Source organism: Dipodomys merriami, unplaced genomic scaffold (assembly GCF_024711535.1).
Source record: "Dipodomys merriami isolate MVZ:Mamm:240054 unplaced genomic scaffold, mDipMer1.0.p SCAF_51, whole genome shotgun sequence".
Classification (NCBI taxonomy): Eukaryota; Metazoa; Chordata; class Mammalia; order Rodentia; family Heteromyidae; genus Dipodomys; species Dipodomys merriami.
Genome location: NW_027206080.1, coordinates 3,577,356 through 3,604,841, shown reverse-complemented (window position 1 = coordinate 3,604,841; position 27,486 = coordinate 3,577,356). Strand labels below are relative to the sequence as shown.

General features: G+C 47.1%; 1 protein-coding gene across 8 annotated transcripts in view; it reads right to left on the bottom strand.

The window, feature by feature from the left end:
- Window positions 1–27,486, bottom strand: part of Sipa1l2 (signal induced proliferation associated 1 like 2) — a 138,570-nt gene that overhangs the window by 74,234 nt on the left and 36,850 nt on the right. The gene's annotated exons all lie outside the window — the stretch shown is intronic.

The following is a 27,486-nucleotide window of genomic DNA, read 5'->3' as shown; positions in this document are numbered from 1 at the left end:
TCTTGTTATTTTCATTTAAAAACATAAAAAACACTACTTAAAAGCTAAGAAGGGAACTTGAAGCAGGTCCTAATAAAACTAGGTGAGCTGGAGCCTGATTTGAGATTTAAGATGCTTCCACTATAAATCTCAACAAGGATCAGTGACATGCCTATCCTAATGAACCAGCTCTGCACTGACCACTGCACACACAGGGACCCAGCGGGGGCACACTGTGGCACCACTTCTGGTCCGTATGGCTCTGAGTTCTGAGAGTGTCACCTGGGCCTGCCTTGCACATACACAGCCCAGGCCACAAGGGTCTAGCGTAGGACCCTCAAAGTGCTACACTTTACACTCTACAAGTGGTGCAAAGTGAACTCACTCTCTGAACACCTATGAGGTAAGAGGTATCGAGAAACTGCCGCAGGAGCTTCAGTAAACTCTATAGCTAATGTGTTTACCCAAGGAAAAAAAATAGCTGTGGGTCAAAAGTACAAGGTATCTACTCTAGCACCACCAAAGTTAACTATTTCCAAGTCTCTGCCCCATTTTTAAAGACCATCAATGACACTGGGACTTATAATGTTATGAAAAGAGCGAAATTTAAAGCTAAATAAAGTTGTGGGATGCTGGTGGCTCACAACTGTAATTCTAGCTACTCAGAAGGCTAAGATCTGAGGATGGTGGTCTGCAGCCAGCACGAGCAGGAATTTCTCCAATAAACTACTCAAAAAAAAAAAAAGCAAAAACAAAAAACCCAGAAGTACAACTGTGGCTCAAGAGGCAGAGTACCAGCCTTAAGCAAAAGAAGCTCAAGGACAGGGCCTAGGCCCTGAGCTCAAGCTCCTTGACTGGCACAAAAAAAAACAAAAAAAAAAGAAACTAAAGTTATAAAGTTTTACCCATCAAAGCACCAACTTATCAAAGGCCAGTCTCACCAGAGGATGAGTGGCTTGATTTAGGCTTCTGTGATGAAATGAAGCTGCTGAGCCTGAGCTGAGGGTTTCAGAGCACAGTCAGGATGAAGGACGGCCATCCTCTGAGGACCTTCTGCTGCTGCTCTGGCTTCCTACTGCAAGAGTAGAAGCTGGCATGTGTGCGGAGCCGGAGAATTAGCAAGAAACACCAAATTGGAAGGAGAACAAGATATCTTTCTCTGCCTCAGGAGAAAGCAGTTTTGTGGAAACTGTGGAGGAAAAGGTGTGGCTGACTCTGACTGAAAGCAGGCAAGCTCAAGCTGCAGAGGACAGGGTAGTTGCGGCTGCTGTACTCCGGCAGTGGCCTGGCCCCTGCAGGGCATGCATCATGAGCACACCAAGTCTGGCTGCTCACAGCACCCAGGGTCTGGAAGAAATGAAGGTTTGGTCAGTGATGATTCACAGCGATTCTGCGCCCTGTCACTGAGGTAGACAGACCTGTTACTCCTGAAGGTTCCTGTCTAGCCAGAGCTTCATCATGAAGAACAGGAATCCCTGCCTCTGGAGCCGCTGTGACCTACCATCCCCCTCCTCTCGGGCCAAGTTTTTTTTCCTTTGCACTCCACAGTGGCAGCACGTGGAGATCTCCTGGGACTCAGCTAAGCCAGTGATGCTCAGGCATCAGGTGGGACTGAAATACAATTCCAAAAGGTAAAAGAGTAAAGCTAACGCATGGATCTAAAGCCTTTCTGTTCTCCTTTTTCTCAGTTACTGAGCTATTTTCCACTTGGACTGACCAGATGAATGTCAGGCCATTTATTAATTCACAATATTCCTACTTAGTTTTGAAGAAATGAAATCAAATGCTGGAAAGCTCTAGAAACCTCTGGCATGAGTCCAAAACACTAGAGTTTCTCCTATGGTGACCACTCTAAACTACAAGCCTTATTGGGCACTTTCTGTGTGCCGAGTACTTTGCAAGCACTTTCCAAGTCTTTGAACTCCAATAGCCTTATGTGTTAAAACTACTGCTTCAAGATACAGCAAAATTCTGAGCCCTAATAGGCATGGGAGGCTCTATGCAGATCTAGTTCCCATCTACCTGTTCAACTGGCCAGACAAGATGGAAGAGCACCTCCAGGGTCCTCTCACCACCAAAATGCACCATTCCTTTCACCTTGCGACATTCTTCTTGGACATTGCTGCATGGATGTCCTTCCACCCACAACTGCAGCTCCTCCGTGATGGAAAGCGCACAGACTCAAATATCAGTCCCAGTTCACATCTGGCCTGGCCATCCACCCTGTGTCCCAATCCCCAGTACCAGTTTCATCATTGTAACGTTTCTGCAACAGAACTTTCACATGATCTACCCTTGGGGCACCTGGAGAGGTAGTTGATGTGCCAAGGAACTGAAGGTCCTACTCAAGAGGATATAGGACTTACTTCGGGTAGAAGCCATGGAAGAAAGAGGAACACATAGTATGCAACCTGCTAAGGAGAGGGGCTGATGAAAGTCAGCCTGGGAGTAGGGTGTGGGGCTGTCAACAAGTTAGGTAACCCAGGAAGGAGCTAGGAGAAAGTCAAAGACAGAACCCAGACAGACAGACAGACAGACAGACAGACAGACAGACAGACAGACAGACAGACAGACAAGTAGAAGTGGAGGAACTATACTGAATTCGGGAGTACAGAAAGGCAGCAGACCCAAATTCACAGAGGACCAAGGAAGGCTTTGGCTTTCATTCTGGATGGTTCTGAGCGGAGAAAGAGGTCTCAGGTTTAGCAGCCCCATCTGCCATGATGAGGACAGAAAGCTGGATGAGGGGCAGAGTGTAGTCAACAGTCACCTAGGCTGGGAGAGTGGGGGGAGGCAGTGAGGACACTGACGAAAGGACAGCTCCTCAGGAGGACAGGAGAGATAGGTGGGTGGCCAGCTGGGAAGCTGGGAGGTCAGGGCTCCCAGCAGGAAAAGGCTGGCCTCACCACTCCAGGCCAAAGTTCAAACCTGCAACACACAAGTAACACCGCACACCACACTCAACTCTACACTCAGCCCTACGCTCAGGCATTCGGACAGACATGCAATAAGCCAACTTGCCTGCATTTCTGCACAGATTTCAAGGGGGTGACAGGGATGAAAACTAAAACAAAAAACTTAGCTTCCAAAACTGTCTACATGCTTCTCAGTCTCTCTTCTAGGAATCCTGACTCATGAGCCTGGGTGTGGGGGCACCCACACCATTTTAAACAAGTTGCTCAGGTGAAATACCTGTGCTGATTCATTGAGATTTTGGAAGCAGGAAAATATTTTTAAAAATCATGTAAGAATTAAGCCATTAATTCCAAAGCAGTGCTAGAGATAGGTTGCCCTGAGGTTGTCCTGTATGGACTTTCTATGAAGGCAGATTTTCCTGAATCTGCGTGAATCTCCTGGATGCAGGCTTTGCAGGAACACAGTCTGAAGAGCTCAGCTGGGCAGAGTCCAGACAGAGAGCCAGGGGGCACTGACCTAAAACCAGACCAGGAGTCTGAGATGAACAAATCGAGACAGAAGATGGAAAGAAGGTCCATCAGGGATGGTGTTCCAGGGCTCGTGTTCCATCTAAAAATAGAAGAGCCAGCAGGCAATGTGCCAGACAAATCGGAGGACCCTCCAATCCGTGTTCCCACATCCAAGGTAGCCGGAGGGCCACAAAGAACAGATGTCACACAACCGCTGCCAGACCTTGATGCCTAATATAACAACATTCTCAGCACTCAAGACTCTTATCTAAGTCAAACAATGAGAGGGCCAAGGGTGAGAGGTGGTGGTAACACCACCTCTGCCCTCTCCCTGTTGAGGAAGACAGGCTGTATAAAGATATGCAAACAAATAAATGGAAGATACTCTGAGTTCATGCAAGACTGAATGCTGTGAAGATGTGTATTCTGTCTAAAGCACTAAAAATCTAATATAAGCTTTCAAAATCCTAGTGTTTTGTGAAAATAGAAAAAGAAATCAGTCCTATCATCCAGACAGAATCTTAAAGAAGCTTGAACAGCCAAAGCAATTGGAAGAAAGATAGTGGATGGTTGTAGGCTTCCTAAGTTCAAAATGTATTACAAAACAACAGTAATAAAAACCACATAGTAATAGCAATGTAACAGAATCACAGACAAATGGAACAGAGGGCCCAGAAATAAACCCTCACATATGTTCTCAACTGACCTGTTCTCAATATGGTTGCTAAAATCATTCAACAGCAAAAGGACAATCTTTACAACAAATGGTATTTGGGAAACTAGATGGCCATCTACATGTGAAAGAATGAAGTTAGATCTTTACCTAATATGGTATACAAAAAGTAAGTCAAAATAAAGAGCTCTAACTTCAAAACCTTAAAAGAAAACACCAGAGAAAGCTTCATGACACTGGACATGGTGGTAACTTCTTAGATATGACACCAAAGGCACAAACAACAGAACAAAATGGTGGAGAAATTGGACTTCACCAAAATTAACAACTTCTACACACCCAAGGGCTTTATCAGAAAAGTGAGCAAGCAGGCAGCCATGCAGTGGGAGGACAATTTGTGTCTGATACAGGTGAGCTTCAGATTCAACAGAAGGCCACATCTGGCTGGTCTCAATGCCCACACAGACTTGTAGGTCATCTCCACCCTGAGGCCCAGCTGGTACCTGCAAGGCAGAGTCCTGTGATGCTGAATGTCTAAGACTCACCGTTCCAGCCTTTAAGTCCACAGATCCCAATGCCTCACAGCCTCCCACATCTGAACAGTCTATGAAAATAAATTAGTATGTCAGGGCTTGACAAATGGAATAGATCAGCGGTAACTGGTAGCTGTACACTCCTAATCTAAAATGGCAATTTATGGTCATAAATATAATGCAGTGTGACAGGAAAGAATCCCATCCATTGCCAGAACCAGGTTTTGATCCCACAGTAATGTGTAAGATATAGCCCCAGTCACCAGACTCCATGGTAGACAGTTGGGGTCTGCTAATGCACAGACAGATAAAGGAGAAATTAGTAAGTGGCTGGAATGTCAAAGAGCTAGACTCTTAGCCTGGGAAGCAGCCATACATGTGCTTTTGCAAAGCTGTCACAATTTAAAGTCTCTCTAAATATCTACTGTTTAATCTAATTTTCCCTTGTGAATGTCTGGCTTCAGCTCAAATTGAATCAACATTTCCATTATAAATCTCTCTTTTCACATTTCCCTGGTTTGGTTGTAAAACATCTGTAGTATGAAATGACACAAGCCAAAGCTAAACTTTAATGCTCTTCACTGGTAAGAGGGAGTCTCTACAAAAACCAAAATTGCAGTTTTCTGCAAGCCAAACACCTGAGAGTGGGCAAAAGACGAAAAATAAAATTCTATAGAACATTCTTCAGTTATAAATTTTGTACTACAGGTTCTAAAAGGAATTTAACTTTCTGATGCCTTTTTACTTGCATCAACCACTACACATCTGTGAGGACAAAATCCAACTCTGCCTCCACCATGGCAGCGCACTGTGAGCTCATGTCTATGTGTGAACCCCCGTCTATGTGCCAGCCCACATCTATGCGTGAACCCCCATCTATGTGCCAGCCCACGTCTATGCGTGAACCCCCGTCCATGTGCCAGCCCACATCTATGCGTGAATCCCCGTCCATGTGCCAGCCCACATCTATGCATGAACCCCCGTCCATGTGCCAGCCCATGTCTATGTGTGAACCCCCGTCCATGTGCCAGCCCACGTCTGCATGCATGAACTCCAATCTATATGCCAGCCTACGTCTACACGTGAACCCTTGTCCATGTGCCAGCCCATGTCTATGCGTGAATCTCCGTCCATGTGCCAGCCCACATCTATGCGTGAACCCCCATCCATGTGCCAGCCCACGTTTATGTGAGAACCCCCGTCCATGTGCCAGCCCACATCTATGCGTGAACCCATCCATTTGCTTGCCTGTGTCCACATGCCAATCCATGTCCACATGCTAGCCTGAATCCACGTGCCAGCCCAGGTCACCTGTGAGCAAGTACCAGTCATGACAATTTCATCAGATGGTTTAGACCTCACAGGAGAAACTGTACCATAGCTTGTTACCCTTTCAAAATCACAAATGTTGAAAGGCAGAGAAAACTTACTAGTCATCATTTTTATCAGCTCTATAGCTTTTAGACACAATGGAACACACATGCATGAGACCTGCTCCACACAGAAGTTGTAAATGCTGTTGTCACAAGTGACTACTTTCTCTCGAGCGATGTGCTTTCTGCAGCAGTTGCAAGGGGGTTTGGGGATACTAGATTCTAATGACAGCAGCAGGCCTGGTGCCCAGAGTCAGGGTACTAGAATCAGATGGGCCTGAGCACGTGCTGGCAGGGTGTAGGTAGAGCAGGGGAATTCAGACTACACTAGGCCAGTTTAGCCTGCAAGTATGCCTCCTCCTCCTCATCCCTCACAGGCCACACAGCTGTGTCCCCATGGCCAGGAAGCAGAATGTTCTTTCCCATGTTCTCTACATGCATGTCACTCATGTACCACACACCCCTGAGGAGTCCAAGGATACAATTAGCTTCAAGGATGAAACACAGCTGCCCAGGACTCTTGGGTCAATGCTACTAGGAACTTTTTCCTCACACTAGCTTCAGAGAGTATCTGACCTCAACCTTGCCGAGCCTCGGGGCCAGAGAAAGCAGGCTAGAAACTGAGCTAAAAGACAGCCCAGGCTTCACCACATTGCAAATTTATACACAGACTGATGAAACAACTTACCCAAGGCTGAGGCTGAGAGAGCATGTGTGCAGTGCCAACAAGCTCACTTGAAACAGTGAACAAAACCCTTATACCCAAAACGTCTATGACAGGAGGAAGAGCTTGAGATGATATAGAAACATGAGGCACCAATTTCTTGAATCCAAACACCTGAGACATCTAATAGCTTGAAGTATTTTTGCTGCTGCTGTTGTTTGGTAGTACTAGAGATCTGAATTTCAAGGCTTTGTGCTTGTGAGGCAGGTGTTTCATCACTTGAGCCATTCTCCAGCCCCTTTATATTTAGTTGTTTTTGTAAAGGGGCTTTTGTTTTTGCCTGTCCTGTCCTGTCCCAAGAGTGGTCATATGTATCCATCCTGAACATGTGGGTTGATGGGCATGTGTTACTACTCTCAGCCATTGAGATGGGGGGGCGGGTGTCCGACGGCTCAAACCATGATGCTACCAATCTTTGGTTCCTAGGTAGCTAGGATTACAGGCATGGCCTACTATACTGGGATGATACTGATAGAATGTTTTAGCTCAAAGAACATACTTTAAATTGAGACAATTACTTTATACTACAGTTTTATCGCACAGTGCATAATAATTAAATTAGGAACTAATTTGGCAGTGCCAAGGAATTAACAAATACGAAATTTCTTGGGACAAGTCCTATTCTGACCAATGGAAGCAAGAACTACTCATATGTTGACAATGACATCATCAAACCCACAGCACAAAGCAAAGCCCCAGAGCTATGGAAGAAGAGTCCTAGCAACAATCTCCAGTTTGCACATTAGTCTTGTGCCAAAATGCACAGATCTGAAACATAGGGTAATAGAGTGCCTTGGAAAGAGCCATATCTTAAATTTTAATTAACTGAAAATCCCTCGAAGTCTGATGCTGTGCCTCTTTGGCAGGAGACAAGCTTTGGTGAGAGCTCCCAGCACAGCTCCCTCACAGGCATGAGGTCTGATCACAGCTTCACTGTGACAGGAGTGGGCAGCAGTCAGCAAAGAGGTCTGATCACACCCTGTGACAGGTGGGCAGTGGTCAGCAGTGAGGTCCCATTAAACCCTGTGACGGGTGGGCAGTGGTGACAGTGAGGTCTGATCACACCCTGTGATAGATGGGCAGTGATGAGCAGTGAGGTCCCATCACACCCTGTGCCGGGTGGGCAGTGATCAGCAGTGAGGTCCCATCACACCTTGTGACGGGTGGGCAGTGGTGAGCAGTGAGGTCCCATCACGCCCTGTGACAGGGTGGGAAGAGGTCAGCAGTGAGGTCCCATCACATCCTGTGATGGGTGGGCAGAGGTCAGCAGTGAGGTCCCATCACACCTTGTGACGGGTGGGCAGTGATCAGCAGTGAGGTCCCATCACACCCTGTGCCGGGTGGGCAGTGGTCAGCAGTGAGGTCTGATCACACCCTGTGCCGGGTGGGCAGTGGTCAGCAGTGAGGTCCCATCACGCCCTGTGACAGGTGGGCAGAGGTCAGCAGTGAGGTCCCATCACATCCTGTGATGAGTGGGCAGAGGTCAGCAGTGAGGTCCCATCACACCCTGTGACAGGTGGGCAGCGATCAGCAGTGAGGTCCCATCATACCCTGTGACAGAGGTGGGCAGCGGTCAGCAGTGAAGCCCGATCACACCCTGTGGCGGGTGGGCAGTGGTCAGCAGTGAGGTCCTATCACACCCTGTGACGGGTGGGCAGAGGTCAGAAGTGAGGTCCCATCACACCCTGTGACAGGGGTGGGCAGTGGTCAGCAGTGAGGTTCCCATCACCGCTCCACTTGCAGGCAGACCCTATGACAGGGGCAGGTTGTCTGACCTTTGGGGCTGCCAAGGTCAGGCTTAGCACCCACTTGTCTTACCATTATGTACATGTAAGTACTATGGTGTGAATGCTGGCTGTCCCCCAGAGGCCTCTGTGCTTAAAGCCTTGGCCCACATTTTGGCTCTCCTGGAAGGAATTTAAGAGGCCAACCGGTCATTGACTGGAATCATCAAAACTGTTAGCCCAAATAAACCTTTTCTCTTTATAAGCTGATCACCTCAGGTATTTATTAAAGTAATGGAAAGCTGCCTACAGAGCTGTATTTCTGCCATGGTTAAAGATGTGCACATTTCACTGATTGGAAATTACCTTCCTCTAAAAGGTCCAATCATATGATGATGTATTGCACAGCACTCTAAAGTACCACACCACTCGGTACCAGATAGCCTTCCTACATGCACATCTAGCTGTATTAGGTAGTTCTGAACCTTCCCCATGCTTCTATTCCCCTGCCAATGAACAGAACCCAGATCTCAGCGTGGCAAGCAGAGCCTGCTGGTACCTGCCCCAGCTCTCTATTCCACACTGATGGGGAGGGCTAAGCACCAAGTCAAAGGAATTCAGGCCAAACCCCACCCTGTGATGGGCAAAAAATGCCCTCCCCTGGGCCTGCCCAGCCTCGGTACTAGCAAGGCGTAGGTGTGCCCTAGGCCCCTTCTCTGTAGTCCTGGTGATCTGGGTCTGCCTCGCCCAAGACTGGCTGGGCCCCAAGAAGAGCTGAACCTATGAATGGAGCAGGCCATGTGTGTACTCACCAGGAGCCAGGGTGACACAAATCAGGCTTTGCCACCACCCACTTTTCTCAGATTCATAAATGCAGTGTTTTCCAAGAATATGTAAGGAGCTATTTTGAGTGAACACTGTGAGTTATGCTCCTCTGTGAGGCTCAGTATGTACTAGAAGAGATGTGACGTGTGCTGCGCTGTACCTCTGTCCAGCCAACCAATGTTCCAGCTATCCAAAGGCCAGCCCAGCCAGGCGCCGGTGGCTCACGCCTGTAATCCTAGCTACTCAGGAGGCTGATATCTGAGGATCACGGTCCAAAGCCAGCCCAGGCAGGAAGGTCCATGAGACTCTTATCTCCAATAAACCACTAGAACCGGAAGTGGCGCTGTGGCTCAAGTGGTACAGCGCTCATCTTGAGCTGAAGAGCTGAGGGATAGCGCCCAAGCTGAGTTCAAGCCCCATGATCGACAAAAAAAAAAAAAAAAAAAAAAGGCTTTTGAAAGGCCAGCCCATAGCTGCAACACACTGCTAACAGAGGGGACAGAAAGAGGCCTCCATGCCCCTGCTAGGTTGTCCCCCTGCCTCTCATAAGAGAAAACTAGGTCCTGTGCAAACAATCTGAGTAATTTCCACATCTGTCATGGAACAACCTTTCAGAAGAACAAATTCTAAAATGAGCATTTTCACAGCAAGTGTTTTCAACAGGAACATGCACACAGGACACACTAAGGACCATGCATGCCTTTATATAATCAACACAATACTTTCTTCTGAATAAAAATTAACTTCTGTTTTTGTATATTAAGAACAATCACATCGCTTCCACAGGCTGGGGTACCTCAGGCAGGAGGTTCCACATAACCTGAGAGTTGTAAAGATTTCCGACCACAAAGAGGTAGAGGAACAATGAGGATCCCAACTTCCTCCTAAGAATAGGTGGCATGCCTGGTCACAAGCTGAGCAGCAAACAAAGGGGTGCGAGAGGAAACCAATACCAAGGCTGCGTGAAGCACCTCTGTCCTTGCACTGCTTCCTCATGCACAGTGAGTTATCTGAGCACCAGGGAACATCTCCACTCATCGACAGGAAACAAGCCCAAAATGCTGAAAATTCCATCATGATGATCTCAACCAGAGCAGCTCCAAAACAGAGCATCCTTTCTCCAAGGTGGGGACCCCGCACTCAGAGCTGAGCACGCGGGCTCCTTCAAGGAGTGGTGGGCTCGGTCCCCTAGAAACACCATACAGACTCAGGACAGAGGGACATCAGCCGAGTAGGCTGATGCTCTCAGAAACATCAGCGCAGTAATGCTAAGATGACCACAGCCTGACGGCAACTCTTGTCTTCATGATCTTCTTTTTGGCTGGTCATGGGCTTGAACTTGGGGCCTGAGTGCAGTCCCTGAGCTTTGTTGCTCTAGGCTAGTGCTCTGGCTTTGAACCATGATCCTCTCAGATCTTAGCCTCCTGAGTAGCTAGGATTACAGGTGTGAGCCACCAGCACATAGCTACTCTTTTGACCTTCTCAGGGCCTCAATGGTTCACTGGGCATGGGCACTGCTCATCCATGCAGGAGAATGCTGAAGGAGGAACTTCAACATCCCTGGGGCGGAAGCCTGGCCACTGACAACCAGCTCTCCTGGCCATCACTTCTAATGTCCATTACATACATCTTAGACCTGCCTCCGACATCTGATCTACAATTGGGAACTTGGGAGCTGAGTTCCCCAGTGGGGAACTGTGGAAGAGTTGGTGGAGATTCTACACTACAACCACCTCACAGGAGCTGTGATTTTCTTTTTCTTTCTTTCTTTTTTTTGTTGGTCATGGGGCTTGAACTCTGGGCTTGGGTGCTGTCCCTCAGCTCTTCAGCTCAAGGTGAGCGCTCTACCACTTGAGCCATAGCGCCACTTCTGGTTTTCTAGTGGTTTATTGGAGGTAAGAGTCTCATGGACTTTCCAGGCTGGCTTTGAACTGCAATCCTCTGATCCCAGCCTCCTGAGTAGCTAGTATTACAAGTGTGAGCCACCAGTGCCCAGCTGGAGCTGTGGTTTTCTATACCCACCCTGCTAACCTCTTATCCTTAGATTGTGCTTCAGGCTAAATTAACAACTGAAAAAAACATACTTCTCTTTATTCGGATATATAACCTAACTTAAAAAGTCAAGCAGGGAGGATAAAGGAGTTTAACTATTATCTATCAAAATAGATTTTTTGCAACTGTGAAACCAAAACAAGGAAACCTGCTGGGGAGGCTGTGGGGAGTTGGGGGGTGGGGTAGGGAGGAGTAGGATAGCGGTGAGACTGGAAGACTGTGTGTGGAAATATAATAACTCCCTCCCCCTCATAACCAATGTAAGCCAATAAAAAAATAAATTTTAAAAAGGTGAACAATGCAGGAAACAGAAAAGCTTAACTAGGATTAGTAGTTTGATATACAGCCCCTGTTTCTTAATGCCCATGTAATTGTCTAGGTGTTTACAACTTAGCAGTAATGAAGGATCCAATACTTCTTTTTCCTCCCAAGTTACTAAATCTATGTTTTCACTCCTTGACAATCAGTGAAGCCCCACCATTACTTTAAACTACATCATAACTTCCTGGGGGGCTGGAGCCACAGGACAGAGCTGCTAGGCCCCACTACCGTGTAAACTGTACTGTGAGACTTCCTTTTCTTCTTTCTCTTGGTGTCACTCACATACAGCTTTGTTACACCAATACACTAGAATATTTACGGGCTGGGAATGCACATATCACAAAGAGGAAACAGCCATTTTCACATCCAGCACACTTAGAGCTAGGCATGGAGGCACATACCTGTAATCCTAGCACATGGAGGCTGAGAAAGGAGGATCACAACTGATTTCTAGGCCAGCCTGGGCAACACAGGAAGATCATCATTAAAAAATTAATAATAATAATAAAAAAGGAAACTATAATTAAAATTCAGAAACTACAGCAGACCATTTGAAGAAGGTCTTCAGAAGGCTCCCAGGCTCTCAGGCTCCAGCAGCAGCTGTGTTACAAGGTCATCTCTGCAGAGAGATCCTATCTCTCAGGACTATCAGCCCTGGATAAAAGACTTCCTACAGGCCTGATAGGAGGGGCAGGAAACTGAAAGGCCAGTATTATTCTGAGACTTCCACCCAGCTGACTTAGTATCTTTCATCCACTTTTACAAAAAGGTTTTTATGGTCCACTCCTCCTTAGTAAGAGTCAGTGTACTTTATGAGCCTTAAGCCATTTGTCTAGTAAAAGACTTAACCAGAAGACTCTGTTGGCCCTCCCCCACCCCCCAGGCCATGGCACACAGTACCACAGACTCGGCCACGATACAGACAAGTTCTCACCACAAAGTCTCATAAAGCCCTGCACTGACACCCATTTCACGCCATTCCAGAACTGTCCACAGTGGGGCATTCCAAAGATAAGAGCCCATGATTGCATGGTTTGCAGGACACGTTCTGAGCATCAATTTAAAGAGCAGACACAGTGATCAAAACCAGACATTGCCAAGTGTGGACAGCACCCTAGGCTGTCCAATGGAAGCTCCCATTTTCAGGGCTGAATTGCAAAAGCCCCATGGGGCCTAACGGAACAGGCCCTGGGTACTGGTAACCATCGCCAGAGGCAGCACAGACTGCACTGCTAAGTTTCTCCCAGTGGTGTGGAAAGGAACGGCCCTGCCAGCCCTGGCTCCTGCACTTGTGGTGAGGATGTGCCAGCAGCCCTGCCTGCGGTGGCCATCGCACACCTACGACATGCAAAAGCAGAGTCCTGATGCATCCCTGGCTGTCCCAAACTAGAATTCTTACTCCGCTCTAACGGTAATCCCAGAGCAAGCCCAAAGCCAATTTTCTAGAGAAGCAATTGCATGATGGGCTTCTGACAGACCAGCTTTCTACAGCATAATTACCTGAACAAAAGGAGAGTAAACAGAGAGGGCTACGGGGTCCTTAGAGCCATGCTGAAGGTAGAGCCAGTGTCGGAAGGCCATGCTGGGCACTGCAGCTTCCCCTCTGGATGTGTGAGTGTGCGTGGGCTCCAGAAATGGCAGAGAATAAAGGCAACCTCCCTCCTGGGGATACTCCAGACAGCCCTGCTTGCCGCCACACACATGTCCGCACCTGCTGCCTGCCTGCTCCCCTCTCCTCGTGCTTAGTAAACACTCCAGTGGAACATGTACTTTCCCACAGTGGTCCAGACTCAGAGTAGACCAAATACTTGTAACCCCAAACAATGACAAGCTCCACAAAATCTTTGTGTGTTTGTTCTATCAACAAACATGAACAAACCCCCACTGGAGGGCAGGTGACAAGTTCAGTATTGCATCCATGTCTGAGGACAGGGGCGGACCTGACCTGGGACATGTGAAAGATGGATTCCCACAGCCTCTGGGAACTGGGGGGCAGGAAAGCTGTTAGGATGGGATGTGTCATGAAGGGGTGGGTAGGGGCAGAAGAACAAGTGAAGAAGGCAGGGTGGTGGTCAGGTGAGGTGAGGATCAGGAGAGACGAGTTAGGTACAAATGGGGAGAGTGGAGGGGTGGGGAGACTGGAGGGACAGAGAGACGTAGAGAAGGAAGGACACACACCTCTGGATAGAGCAATATGGGCCTTAGACAACCAGAGGCCTGAGTGCAACTGATGACAAGGGTCGCCCAAAAGAAGAGATGTTTCCTCTGGTAGTGCACACAGTATGAGTCCAAGCAGGATGTTGGCCTGGACTGTGGCCTGCACTGTCCAGCAGAGGCCCTGCCTGTTGTTCCCAGATGTGGCCTGGCCTCCCCAGGGACCCCAAGCCGCTTGGCTGACCTGGGCCTTACTGTTTTAATCCTTTATCAGGGCTGTCTTCTCCAACCTGCTTCTTGTGGCCTTCTTTAACTGTTCCCAGAAGTCACCACCCAAAAGCCATGTTTTCCTGTAGAAGAGCACACCAAGGCTCATGTGCCCACTGTGGCATATCCACAGTCGGCCAGGGATGATGCTCACTACTGCTGGAACCTGGCTGATGAGAGAAGATTCCCACAGACTGCTTAAGGTGCGGCTATGCAGTAAAGACAGGCTGTATCTGGAAAGCCTGCCCAGACTGGACTCCATTTTCCTGCGGATTATAAATAAGTACTACTATTTGCCTAAAATTCTAGGGAGCTGAGGAATAAACCCCAACAAGGGGGAAAAAATGACTGCTTCATTAACTGAAACTCTGTTGGTCTAACTTTCAAGTTTCAACATGGAAAGAAATGCTGGGACTCACTGTGTTCCTAAGTTATGCTATCACTGCTCATTTGTGAGGATAATGAACACAGGAAAGATGGCTTCCTGGCTCATTCTGAGGCCAATCACACAGAGGAGATGCCTCATAAGGACAGAACCTCCATCTTCAACCCTGTGCGGAGGTGGAGAGACTGGCTGTTCAAATGCCAGGGAAAGGGCTGCTAGTGTTCCTGGAAACCCACAAGATAGAATTCAAAGTCTTCTTAGATTCAACTACCCACTCCCAAGTCTTTGGTTGCTGCATGAAATATTTATTAATAATGCCACTTCATCAGTTTACCAAATGCCATCTTGCGGTACTCAAGAGAAAAAGCATTTATCACTCAAAGGACCATCTGTCTGAGAGCTCAACAGAAGGCTGAAAAAATCATGACCCAGTGAAGGGTGGAAAGCTGCGTTACATGAGTCAAATATTTACATTCCTCAGTGTTTTAATATGGACGTTCTTCCCCAGCCTCCCACAAGCCACACTTGATTGCTATGCCTTTTTGTTTAGGGTATTTTTAGTTTTAAAATGTATTTTCAGAGCAATACAGAAATTCATCACTTAACTTGTGTAGAGAGCTGCAACCTCATGAGCCTGCATGGCCAGCAGTGCAGAGGCCGCTGACGTAATCACAAATCAGAAAAGCATCTGGGAAAGCAGCTGATTCTGCCTTTCTCAACATTAGTAAGTGTAGCTGCTGTGGCTGAAGCAGAGGTAGCAGCAGCCATGTAGGTCTCAAGGACACCAGCAGTGTCCAGGCAGACCAGGGTAGGTGACAGTACAAGAGAATGGGATGCACAGGCTGAAACTGATGTGCTAAACCTCCAATTGTCACTTCAAATACTCAAGCACATGGAGATATTTGGTAACTGCATGAAAAATGGGGCAGGGGTAATGGACATGGTACAGTTAGGTCTACAGGCCAGGTTCTGGTTAATACATGGATACAGTATGGCCAGGGCTACGAGACATGTTCTGGTTAATACATGGATACAGTATGGCCAGGGCTACGAGACAGGTTCTGGTTTATACATGGACCCAGTACGGCCAGGTCCACAGGCCAGGTTTGGGTTTATACATGGACATGGTACAGCAAGGTCCACAGGCCAGGTTCGGGTTTAAACATGGATGCAATATGGCCAGTCCATGAGACATGTTCTAGTTTAAAGCACATGTTGCAGGTGAGGTGCAAGGGGGCTGCAGGTGAGGGGCAGGGAGACAGGCCATAACACACACCAGTGGGCTTAGAAAGACAGGCGGCCCAAGAAGGTCAGGGCAGAACTGGCAGGAAGTGTAAGGGAGCTGACAGGATGCCTGGGTCTGGAGGACAAGAGAGCACTAGCCTGTCCCTCATCACCTTCCCCCAGGGTAAGTTGTTTCATTATATGATACAGACTAGAGAAAATGATGAGATGTGAAACCTAACCATATGAGGCTCCTCATGGCTCTCACTGCCAGGAGTGGAAGAGGGGGAGGGTGTCTCTGTGGGGATGCAGGGGTCTAACAATAAAATAAGCAGGATGCACTACAAGCACCTGGAAAATAAAATGAATGAGTAAGTAGTACTGTCAAGCACTGACAATCCGTTCTGTGGTGGGTGGCAGGGGTCCACTGGGCATACACCCTGGCTTCAGGAAGCTTACCATCTCCACTGAAGACAGATGGACATACAAATCTTTCCTACGCATTGGTTTCCAGTTCCTCTCCAAGGTATTATTCAATAGAATTAAAAACAAGAATGAATACAGGTGATTTTACATTTCGTCTAGCTTCCTTTCTGTCTCTCCGAGAAAGAAATGTTAACAGGCACTAGAACTATTTAAATTCAGTTAACAGAGGGAAACAGAAGGATAGAAGGAGAGATGGTGGCATTAGAAAGGCCACCTCAGTGGCCTGTCTGCAACTCCAACAGTACTGAGATGCCCACAATGGAAGGAACAGATTCCATTGGTTCAGAGGTTACACTGAAAGAAGGGACTGCAAAATAAAATGTTTACGTTTAATGTCCTATTTTTAACAAACTTACTGCACTCAGCCCATAGATACCAAAGCTCTCACAGGGAGTCTTTCACTACTCTTCTCTAAAAATAGTTTTCTTCCTACTCAAGACACACTTGGATTTCCCTGTCTGCTTCAGCAAGGCCAGGTTTGAGTAGTACAGTGCACGTGCTATTTTCTTGAGAGTTATTTCTGTAACACACATATCTGACATGAGCACACACGTGCGATGTGTCCCTCATAAAATGGGACTGCAGCTCCCTGTTCAGAACGCACCTAGGTCTTGCAGCTGTCAGCTCTGCAGAGACTCCGATGTGTTCCCAATGTTCTACAGTTAGGCGGCTTAATTTTTCCAACAGCCAAAAAAAATGATCCTTTTTAAAAAATTAAAATAACAATAAGAATAATTTCCAACAGTAAATTTCTAAGGAAGTCTGCAAGCCACACATATCTGTGTGTGTAATTAGGAAAAAGTCCATTTCTCTCTATTAAGTATTAGGCTTCTTTATAATTACTGCTCAGAGATGAAATCAGTTAATCAGAAGTTGAGTTTCCCAGGTATGTACACTAATTATTTCATTTGGACAGCAGCTCTTTCTTCAAAAATCAGTTTCAACTCAGACATGGGACGAACATGCAGGGCATGTAAGCTGGTAAGATAACAAGTGGTACTTGACGGAACAAACAAAACTAGCACAGCACACTTATCTCCCAGTTGTTTCATCCTTGTACCAAAAACACAACAGGAAAGCATCTCAGATTCAACAGTACACTACCAGGAGACCAGAGCAGGGAGTGGTTACTGGGGGTGAGGCAAAGAGTTCTGTGATGGCAAGTTCAAGGCAATTCTTCCCATGATGCCACACTTGGCCTCTCTCGGGCCAACCTAATCTGTCACCAAAACACCAGGAATCCTAGACAAAGGAGACAGCTGTTACTAATCCACCTTGTTCCAGTTCTCAGGAAACCCCTACTGCCCACATCATCTCATGCTTAGTATGTGTAGAGGCAAAGGTCTAGGCCATACCAACACTCGTATACCACTGATAAGTGAAAGGCTGAGATGGGAATAAAGGTAGAGGACAGAGAACTCTGCATCCTGAGTCCTTCCAACAAAACAGTCCTATGTCGTCTCGATCACAGTAAGGCACAAGGCACTAGCAAGCAGCTGGTGCCCAGCAACGTAGGTGTGGCTATAAGATACTCAGATTCACAGAACTCTGGGCAATTCCAGGAGCACCTGGGCTTGGTGAGAGCCCAGGAACAGCAGACGGAAGACTCCTCAGAGACAACCTGCAGCCAAAGACGACAGAGCTGTACAAGAGTTGCTTAGACTATAATGGCAGAGGACAATGAGCAATGAGTGCAGCAGAAAGGCAGCCTCACAGAAAAATATGCTCAGGAAACAGCTTCAGCCAGCTTGGGCCCTGCCAGGCTCCCCAGCATCTATTTCTCCTCTTGGCGTCCCAAGTCTTCTGTGGCAGTTCCTGCTTAGCTTAGTGGTGACCAAATAGCTATTGTGTTTAGAAAGAAAACTGAACTCCAAAACCTTTCTTCTTCTTTCACGTCAGAGGGCGGTGTGGCTCACCAGCCCACAGACAAATTGTGCACCAACTGGATTACACACATACACTGGTACTGCACACATCAACAGGTGACCTGGCAACACAGAAAGCTGCCAGAATCTAGTCAGGATGAGAAACCAGGCAGCCAGCCCTGTCAGGGAGGACAGAGACGAGACAGAGAGCAGTGTGCTGCAGGGACTTGTCTCCAGCCCCCCAGCTGCCTCACACTTGTGCTCTGTAAATCCGGATTCTTTTCCTCCCTTCCAGTTAGAAAACAGCAAAGCTGCAGAACTCCAAATCTGTGAGCACTGGGGCCAGTGCAAGGAAAAAAGATACCACTCACCCAGAAAAAGGTAAAGTGCTTTCTGAAAACTCATTTCGATTCCTTCTATTTTTAATACCCAGATATCAAAGTCTCCCTGAGTCTCTGACTGTGGAAATCAAGTGGGCAGACAGACGAGTACCATACCATCCTAGCCCATGCAGCTGCCAGGAGTGAAGACAGCAGCAATACACCATCTGCAAAGGAGTGAACATAAATTGCTCCAGGCAGTGGTAACACACCAAGGCTGATGTTGCCTGGCACAGGTAAACTGTGCAAGGAGTGATGACATCTGTGTCATCATTTCTACTCACTGGGGAGCCTGGAGGTAATGGAGAGTGAAGGGGGACGATGGGGGGCAGCGGGGGAGTGGGGACCAGTGACACTGGATGCCTGCTGTGGCCAGTGTGTTGTCAGCATCTGCACTGGACAGGGCAGGAGGCCTGGGCCTTCAGAGTCCCAGGCAGCCTGTGTACAGCCAAGGTCACAGCAGCAGGGCTAGGTGTTTGTGTGGGTCAGGAGTCTACAAAATCCAGCAGGGCTAGGTGTTTGTGTGGGTCAGGAGTCTACAAAATTTCTGTCCTTTACTTCCCCATCTCACATAGTAGGAGACACCACTCTTCCCTCTTGGATCTCCAGGTTCCCTCGCCTGCCCTTCTAAACTCAAATCCAGTCACTAAACTGTTCCCTGAACACTCTTCCCAGAAGCTACCACTGTGGCTGCAGTGTCATGGGACCCTGAAAAGGCTCAGCTCATCTTCTATACTCTGGACAACCTGAGCCGTTTCATCACTAATTACTGACAGGACTGCCTACCCCACGGGACTGAGGGTCCAGAAATCAGATCAATCCAGCCCATGCAGTATCTTGCACTCCATGTGGCCCCATGAAAGCAGGAAATTGCCAGCAAAATGAATTATTGCCAACAAGCACTAGACAATGTCACCAAGCCAGAAGATCTACAGCTGCTACATTCCCCATCCACAGACAAGTCATAAACTTACACACTTAGACACAATACTTTTATTTGAATCATCACTCTATAAGAAAGCAAAGTTAGCACAGAGTAAGCCAAAACAAAGGCCTCCTTGGAGACTGAGTTAGAGCTGGGCATTCCTGGCAAGCTGGTCCCAACGGGCTTTCATCTCCCTGGAGAGCTGGAAACGGGAAAGAATCACCCGCTGGGACAAGCTTTAAGAAGCAAGAGCTTGGAGGCCTGTAAGATTCAAAAGTATCCTAATTAATGTCAGAACATAATTACAGAAGAGTGTTTGGACAGGACTGGGGACATGGATAAAGGAGGCTCCCTTCATCCATGAGATTGAAAAAACCTAGCAAGTTCTGGATGCCCTCCACCACTGGATGGGTGGTTTTGCCCAAAGCCAGTAACTGTTCGGCCTGTCTCTCCTTTGCTCTGAAGGTAAATGAGCCAGGGGACCTGCAGACCTCTTCTTACCTTCAGGGAGAGGAGGGTAGCATTCAGGTCCCATAGAACCTATCTATAACAGCAAGTTGCCAAGCACCAACTCTTGTACAATGAGGTCAGTGAGCCAAGTCACTGAATTGGTCTGAGAGATGGATTCATTCTCAGTGCACTGGGAAAAAAAATCTTTTCTGGAAAGCCAAACAATGAATAACACTAAAAGTCTTTGGGAAATTTGCTTCTGCTGGCCAGTGCACCTCCCTAACCTCTTATTCATGGTGCTTTCTCATGCACATAGAGAGGCAATCACTCGCTTCTGGTGAACAGCAGTTTTTACCCAACAGAGAATCTATTGGATAACTCTTTCTCCTAGTACAACCCTCCAACACCTCTCAAGGTAGACATGTCACAGAAACAATTTGGTTTTACCAACACTAAATTAATGCTGCCTTTGCAAGGCTGAAGCTAATTTCTGCAAAATTTAATTTGCAAAAAACCAGCCCAAGGCTACCATGATATAAAATTCACTTGATGTGTTAATTTCACACTCTAGAGTCCTCACCCCACTGGTGGGTGGGTGATCGCAATTATGTAAAGTAGAAGAGTATCTGAACTTAGCCCAGCAACCCCACACCCAGCAGGCAGGCAGGCTCAGCTTCCACCTCTTGCCAGCCCCTGGGACAGGAAAGATTACCCTAGAAACCAGTCGGGCTGAGTCAATATTTTCACTGCACAGCTCTGCCACTGGACACTATCTGATGAGCATTCTGCTCTACCTCTCCATATGGATGCTTTCAATATGGAGTAAGACAAATGGAAACAGCATCCCCTGCTACATCTAGTATTCTGGATATTCTCTGTGCCATGACCAAAGGCAAGAGGTCAGGTACTGCCCAGCATCAAGTACAACCCCTGTGCACCCAGGTATGTTCTTAGGAACACTGCCAGCAAATGTAAAACTAACACATACATTGACTGTTTATAAAGATAGGAAAACACTGAGTTGTACAAAATTAGAACTCATTGATTAGAGTATACCTAGACACACACACACACACACACACACACACACACACACACACACACACACACACACACACACACACACAGAGTGTTCTGACCTCATATATAATGCACAGACACACCTATGCGTAGAAAGGAAAAGGAAATTCTCCAGGTCAGGTACTGCCCAGCATCAAGTACAACCCCTGTGCACCCAGGTATGTTCTTAGGAACACTGCCAGCAAATGTAAAACTAACACATACATTGACTGTTTATAAAGATAGGAAAACACTGAGTTGTACAAAATTAGAACTCATTGATTAGAGTATACCTAGACACACACACACACACACACACACACACACACACACACACACACACACACACACACACACACACACACACACACAGAGTGTTCTGACCTCATATATAATGCACAGACACACCTATGCGTAGAAAGGAAAAGGAAATTCTCCAGAACTTTGTTCTTATCATTGAGTGTCACTACATTAAGTGGCTCCTTCCTTCTTCCTGTCCAAATATGGATATGTAATCCTCTGAAGCAAAGATGCCACTGGCTATCAGACATGTCCTTAGCTTGTCAGCAAATGACCCCAACACCTCACTTTACATCAGCGAAGTGCTCTGTCTTAGGGTGGCTGCTCAGTCTCCACTACAGAGCAGTCCACGCAGATACTAGGCAAGTTATCTGCTCAACAGGGAGAGAGGAGCTCTGAAGAGCAGTTCTGTCTGCCAGTTATCAGCCTGAAAACAAAGTTCCTTCCTGTTGGCTCCCCAGTCCATTTAGATCTTTTAATCCCTATATGGCTTGTTATCACTCCAGCACACACAACTGGTGGACTTTCAGGGCCCATAAAACCATCAGACCAGGATGCAAAGACCCTCTGACCAGTCCTTCAGTGGCAGCAAAGAAATTAAGTCTGCATTTAAAATGAAAAACGCAAACAAGTCCTTACTGTGGGGCTGGTAGCAGTATGGTGAAGTGAAATCCCATCTGTTGTCCTCAGACTACAAAGCAGAATGACTGTGCTCAGTCCAGGAACCTCACCTAGCTACCAGCAACAAGTCAGAAAGAAACAGATAATCTGACCATCAGTAACTTGTTTAGCTAAATCATACCCTTAAAGACAAGAGTCTCCACCCTGCAGATCAGCTTTCCTACTGTAATACTGCCCTCAGGATACAAGACTCAGTTCAGTCATCTTCAGATCATTTCCCACACTTATAAACTGGCCCAGCTCCTCCACAAAGGAGGGTTTCCAGAGAAATGATGCTGTGCGAAGAGTAGAGCTGCCTCCTGGCCTGAGGTCTGCAGGGAGAAGTCCATCCGTTCCTTGCCTCTACAGATCTCACAACTGGGCAAGAGGAGTGGGAGTCAGGACCAGATCCGGCCAGAGGCCTCAGCTTCAGGAGACTCCAGGTCCAGCCCAGAAACCCAGCAGCCTGGAGCCTTGGGCCATGTCAGTAACATGTAGCTCCGATTTCTCTCAGGTACATAGCCAGGGGAGATAGTTTCATGGGAAAAAGAAAAAGTCATGATAGAAAAGTCAGATAACCAAGAAATGTAAACCATCACCTAAACGTTGGATTTTAGAGTCTAGATTTTTATAAAGAAGCACAAAAGCAAACTAAACACTTCAGTATCTTAAGCTGAAATTTTAAGATTTATAAAAGGGGACCTTTTTTTGAAGCATGAAGCTTTTATTCATCAACACTATTAGCACTAGCAAGTCCCTGATATGTTGTGGACTCTTGTACAATGATTCATACAAGAGTCATTTGGGGTAATCTCTCCACCTCCCTCCTAGAAAGACAGACTCAATACAGGGCAAGATAAAGTCAATACTCCAGACAAGCCACCGTCTCACTGATCCTATCCCAGCCAAGGCCTCAGATAAACTCTCAGAAAACCTTTGTAAATGGTTTACTAGTACCTATCCATGGCTGTGTGAACAAAATATGACCTTCGGTTTAAAGGTTAACTTCCAGATTCTGACTGCTCACCACAACCTACTTTCTACTGATAAAACATATTGCCAGGCACAGATGGCTCACACCTGCAATCCTAGCTACTCAGCAGGCTGAAGTCTGAGGATCATTGTTCAAAGCCAGGCAAGAAAGTCCTGAGACCCTCATCTCTAATTAACCACCAAAACTCCCAAAGTAGCCCTGTGGCTCAAGTGGTAGAATGCTAGCTTTAAGCAAAAATGCCCAGGGACAGATCCTAGGCCCCAAGTTCAAGCCCCAAGGCTGGAACAAGCAAAACAAAACAACAATGGAGGGGGGAGAGACATGTCAGAAACTCCTAGCATGCAGAGCCTAAAAGTGCACCCCAAAGGTGCAGAAATGCAGCCAAGATGATGGTAAGTACAATGGGGTCCACAGTAAGCCTCTTAGCATGACACATGGGCCCCAGTCTACAGGCCTTTGGTTAGTGACTGGCTGGAAGCACAGACCTCAGGCTCACCGGCTGTCACTCTCGGTCTCAGGAGATACATTCCTCCATAGTGGGAAACAGAAAGATGACAGGCAATGCAGGCACTGGCCAATGTCTGGGGAGATAGCCCAGGGAGCCCATAGAATACTTCTACACTGCCTACAGATACAGAATGAAGACGAGGACACAGTCCTGACCTGGAGTGGCAGAGAGATCCTACAGGGTAACCCTAGGAAGTAACTCATCACTGTTGGGCTGAGACCATTCTCACTGCTGGACTGTCTACACAAACAGCTCACTAGGATAAGCCATTCCACGTCCACCTTCTAGCCTCCATCATCTGCCCATAGTATCAGTATCCAGAGGACCCAGGGGAGCGAGCCTGAGAATGGTCTCTCAGCAGAGCCTGGGCAACTCTCGGTAGGTAGGTCTGGAAATCACCAAATACCTTCTAGGGCTGTAGGTAAGGGAAGGCCAAGAAACCATGCACCTTAAGTATCCTGCTGTGCTGGGCTGCATGGTGCCCATGATGTGAAGTGGCTGTCTAGCTGACCACTGACAAACCCCAGAAAGGAGAGAGGATAGGGGTATGGGGGCAGCACTGAAGAAGAGAGATGGGAGAGAGAATCCCCCAGTGCCAGCAGTGAAACATAAAATGGTACTCTGGACAAAACTGTTATGCCAGTGCTCAGCATAGCCAAGACCCCAGAAGTACCAGGAACAGCAGGAGCCGCACCTTCCTGGACCAGCAGAGTTGAGGAGTCCACACTCATCCCAAGGTTGTCAGGGTTGACTGAGTCTGTCCCTACCCCACACTGCTAAGAAAATCAGTGCATGGCTAACTGCCTGGATGGAAATTAGTTTTGGAATGATTTGCATAAAGATATGTATTCTGAAGAGTCAGTTACAAGGTATTAATTCCAATACACTGCTTATTATAGCATCTTAATGGAGAGAGACAGTAAAGGAAGAAGGCTCACAATCTATTATGTGGACACATTAAGAACACGGCATTGTTTCATAATGAGAGACTCATTTTTCTATCATAGCTACTGGTAACCTAATACTTTTGACTCTGAGATGGGTTAAAAGCCAGAAAGATCGGATTGCTGTTTTAAATAATAAACATAAAATAGCAAGCAAAGCTTGCTTTCTCTGTTGATAATCAGGTCAGACAAGGGGACCCCCTCCATGGAGGGGATCCATTGTTAGACAAGAGGCAGAGATTTAAGGGGGAGAAAATGCCACACATGTTCACTTTTCCTGCAGCACCACTAACTATGAATATGTTAGCACATTCTAAAAAAAAAAAAAAAAAAAAAGGACAAGAAATAAATTCACAACTTAACCAGCACCTGTGAAGCGGTGCTGGCAAACGGGTGGAGTCAGGAGCTCTGTGCAGACACCTGGCATCACCTGACAGACTGCCAAACCTCTGTATTTTCAAGCTATTCAGGCACTCTTCAAAGAAGAAACAACGACAAAACCCTCCATTCCTGAACTGTGAGGCGAGAGAGTCTGCTTGTAAGTCAGCCTTGTCAGACTGAATACAGCAGCCTCAGAAGGTTCAATGCTTTTCATAAACCTATTGTGTATGGCGTAATACCTAAAAATAGTATGGTTCTCAGTCAGAGCACATCAAGGAATAATGCCTCCACCCTCAGCTATGCACATCAGACAAAAGAAAGAGAAAGGAGGCCAGGATGTATTCTCAGTCTACACCAAGCTCCTAGCCGGACCCTCCAAGTACCTTGTTCTCTGCACACTCCAGGAGCCCTGGTGGCCTTCAAACCATTCCCCAGAGTGGGGAACAGACTGGCAACAGAGAAGGCACTGGGACACACAACCCTGTGAATTCACTGCCACAGCACACCTTTCCCACTGAAGAGAAGGGGAATGCCCCTTTATCAATCTCCAGTGCTATGGAGAATTCGTGACTTTTCTGTGACTACCTAGGAACCAGTGTAGGTCCTGAGATAGAGCCTACACTCTTTCCTACACTATTTCCCGAGCCCGGTGTGGAGCTGCCACCCTTCCTGACTAGCCTGGAAAGTGCCTGTGCAGCCAAGTGGCAGGCCAGCAGAAAGCCCTGCAGACCTCAGGACAGAGCCTGCAGGGCTTCCAGCAAGACTGTAGCATCAGTAAGTGCTGGCTTGTACACATGCTGTGTGGAACAGAAAGAACCAAAGCATTTCAAAAGCAGAATTCAATGAGGAAGTTTAGCACACTGTTCTTTAAGTGGGCACCATCCAGGCTTCAATTTCTACTGCACCTTTAGGTATACAGAGAACCGAGAAGTTAGGAGTCAGGGGAGCTTGAGTTTGGAGTAAGTCTAAATATGGGATGGATTCTCAGCCTCTATCAGACACACTAATTACCAGGGAAAGAACTCACATCAAGCTAAAACAACTATTGTACTAAGAAATCAAAGTCTGAACACCACCCATTGTTCCTCACTGAATGCCTCCTTCATGAAACCTTCCACTGATACTTCCTGCAAACAAACGTTTAATATAAACAAACAAACGAAAGAAAGAAAACCACTTATAAAATCACAATGTGTTTTGTAACAGATCTCCGCCAGCTTTCAGATTCATGAACTAAGAGCAGATTCAGCAGCTCTTCACTGGAGAATATACAGAATTACATCTTTATAACGCAAGACTATAAATGCCTTCCAAACAAAAGCACTGTGGAAGATGTGCATGACGTTTGTGCTGCAGTGCAAGGCCTACAGTGAGAGCTCCTTACAGGCTGCCTTCCCCTCTGGCTGAGTGCAGCCAGTGCTGCAACCATCGCTCTGACCAAGAAACCACTGAGTGGGATGGATCACCAGCCAACCAGGAAGGGGTCCAGTGCCAGGACACACCAGGACAGTGCTCTTGAAAAGCCTGAGGTTTCACACAGGTCTTGGTGATGAATGAATTTATTGTTCACTGGAGTGGTTTCATATTATTCTGAAACACATTCTTGAAGTTTTATGAGGACTCTACTGAATTCTGCATCATAGTGTCAGCACCTATCTTTTTATATGGAAAATAGGAAGATAGCAATGTAATTGAACTAATTCTTCTTTTTGGGTTTTCTTCCTAGCTGCTTAAAGAAAATCTGAACATCAGAAATCTTGAAATTCCTAAGTGGAGGGCTAGCCTCCGGAGTCTGCCTTTGGGGCCCAGGCTCCGAGTACAGCCTACAATCTCTCTTCTCCCAGAAGAGTAGTTACATTCCTCCACACCAGGCGGGACCTTACATCAGCACTCTTATTCTTAAAAACAGGGATGATGAGAAGGACTTCAAAGCACACTAGGACATTAAATGAAATAGGCAAAGTACTACCACAGATAGGTGAAGTTTCTAGCATGGACAGCACTGTAGGCAAACAAAGCTGCAATACTGATTCTGAGAGAGAGGAGGAAATGGGCCACAGGTCCAACTGCATACTCCAGCGGGCAGACTCGGACCTCCTGTGGGCCCAGGTGGATCAGGGCCACACTGGGGAAACCTACGTGTAACAGAGATAATGGTCATGAGCACTGAGTTAAAACCCAAGGCCAAGGAAGGAATTCCTTAAGTATGAAAGTTTCTTCGAAGCTGGGCCAGTGGCTCATGCCTATAATCCTAGCTACTCAGGAGGCTGGGATCTGAGAATCACGGTTCAAAGCCAGCCCGTGCAGGAAAGTCCGTGAGACTCTAATCTCCAATAAACCACTAGAAAACCAGAAATGGCACTGTGGCTCAAGTGGTAGAGCACTAGCCTTGAGTTGAAGAGCCAATGGACCGTGCCCAGGTACAGAGTTCAAGCACCACGACCAACAAAAAAATTTTTTAATTCTTTGGAGTCTGATTAACACCTACTGCTCTAGGATAAAACATCTTTCTAGATCCACCAACTTCAGGGCCACTCTGCTTTGCTCCTGTAATGGCTTAGAAGCTATTGGAAAGGAGAAAGTCCTGCAGGAGGAGTGCTCCGGGCACAAGAATGGCCTATAGCATCCAACTCAACTGAGACAGTTCACCCTTCTGGTGAGCCTCCTCCCCACCTGCGCCCCCGCTCCCACCTCTGCTAGCAGCTCCTCCTTTCATTCCTTGAGCAGCTGTGGTTTGCTTCCCCATGCACCTTTCCTGCCCCTTCTGGTTCTTCTTACAGGATCATTCCTGTCTTCAATAGCTGCTCTGTGCTCCACTCCCTCGGCTCAGTGTCCAGTTCAAAACACAGCGTAGCAAAGTCCAGTCACCTACAGT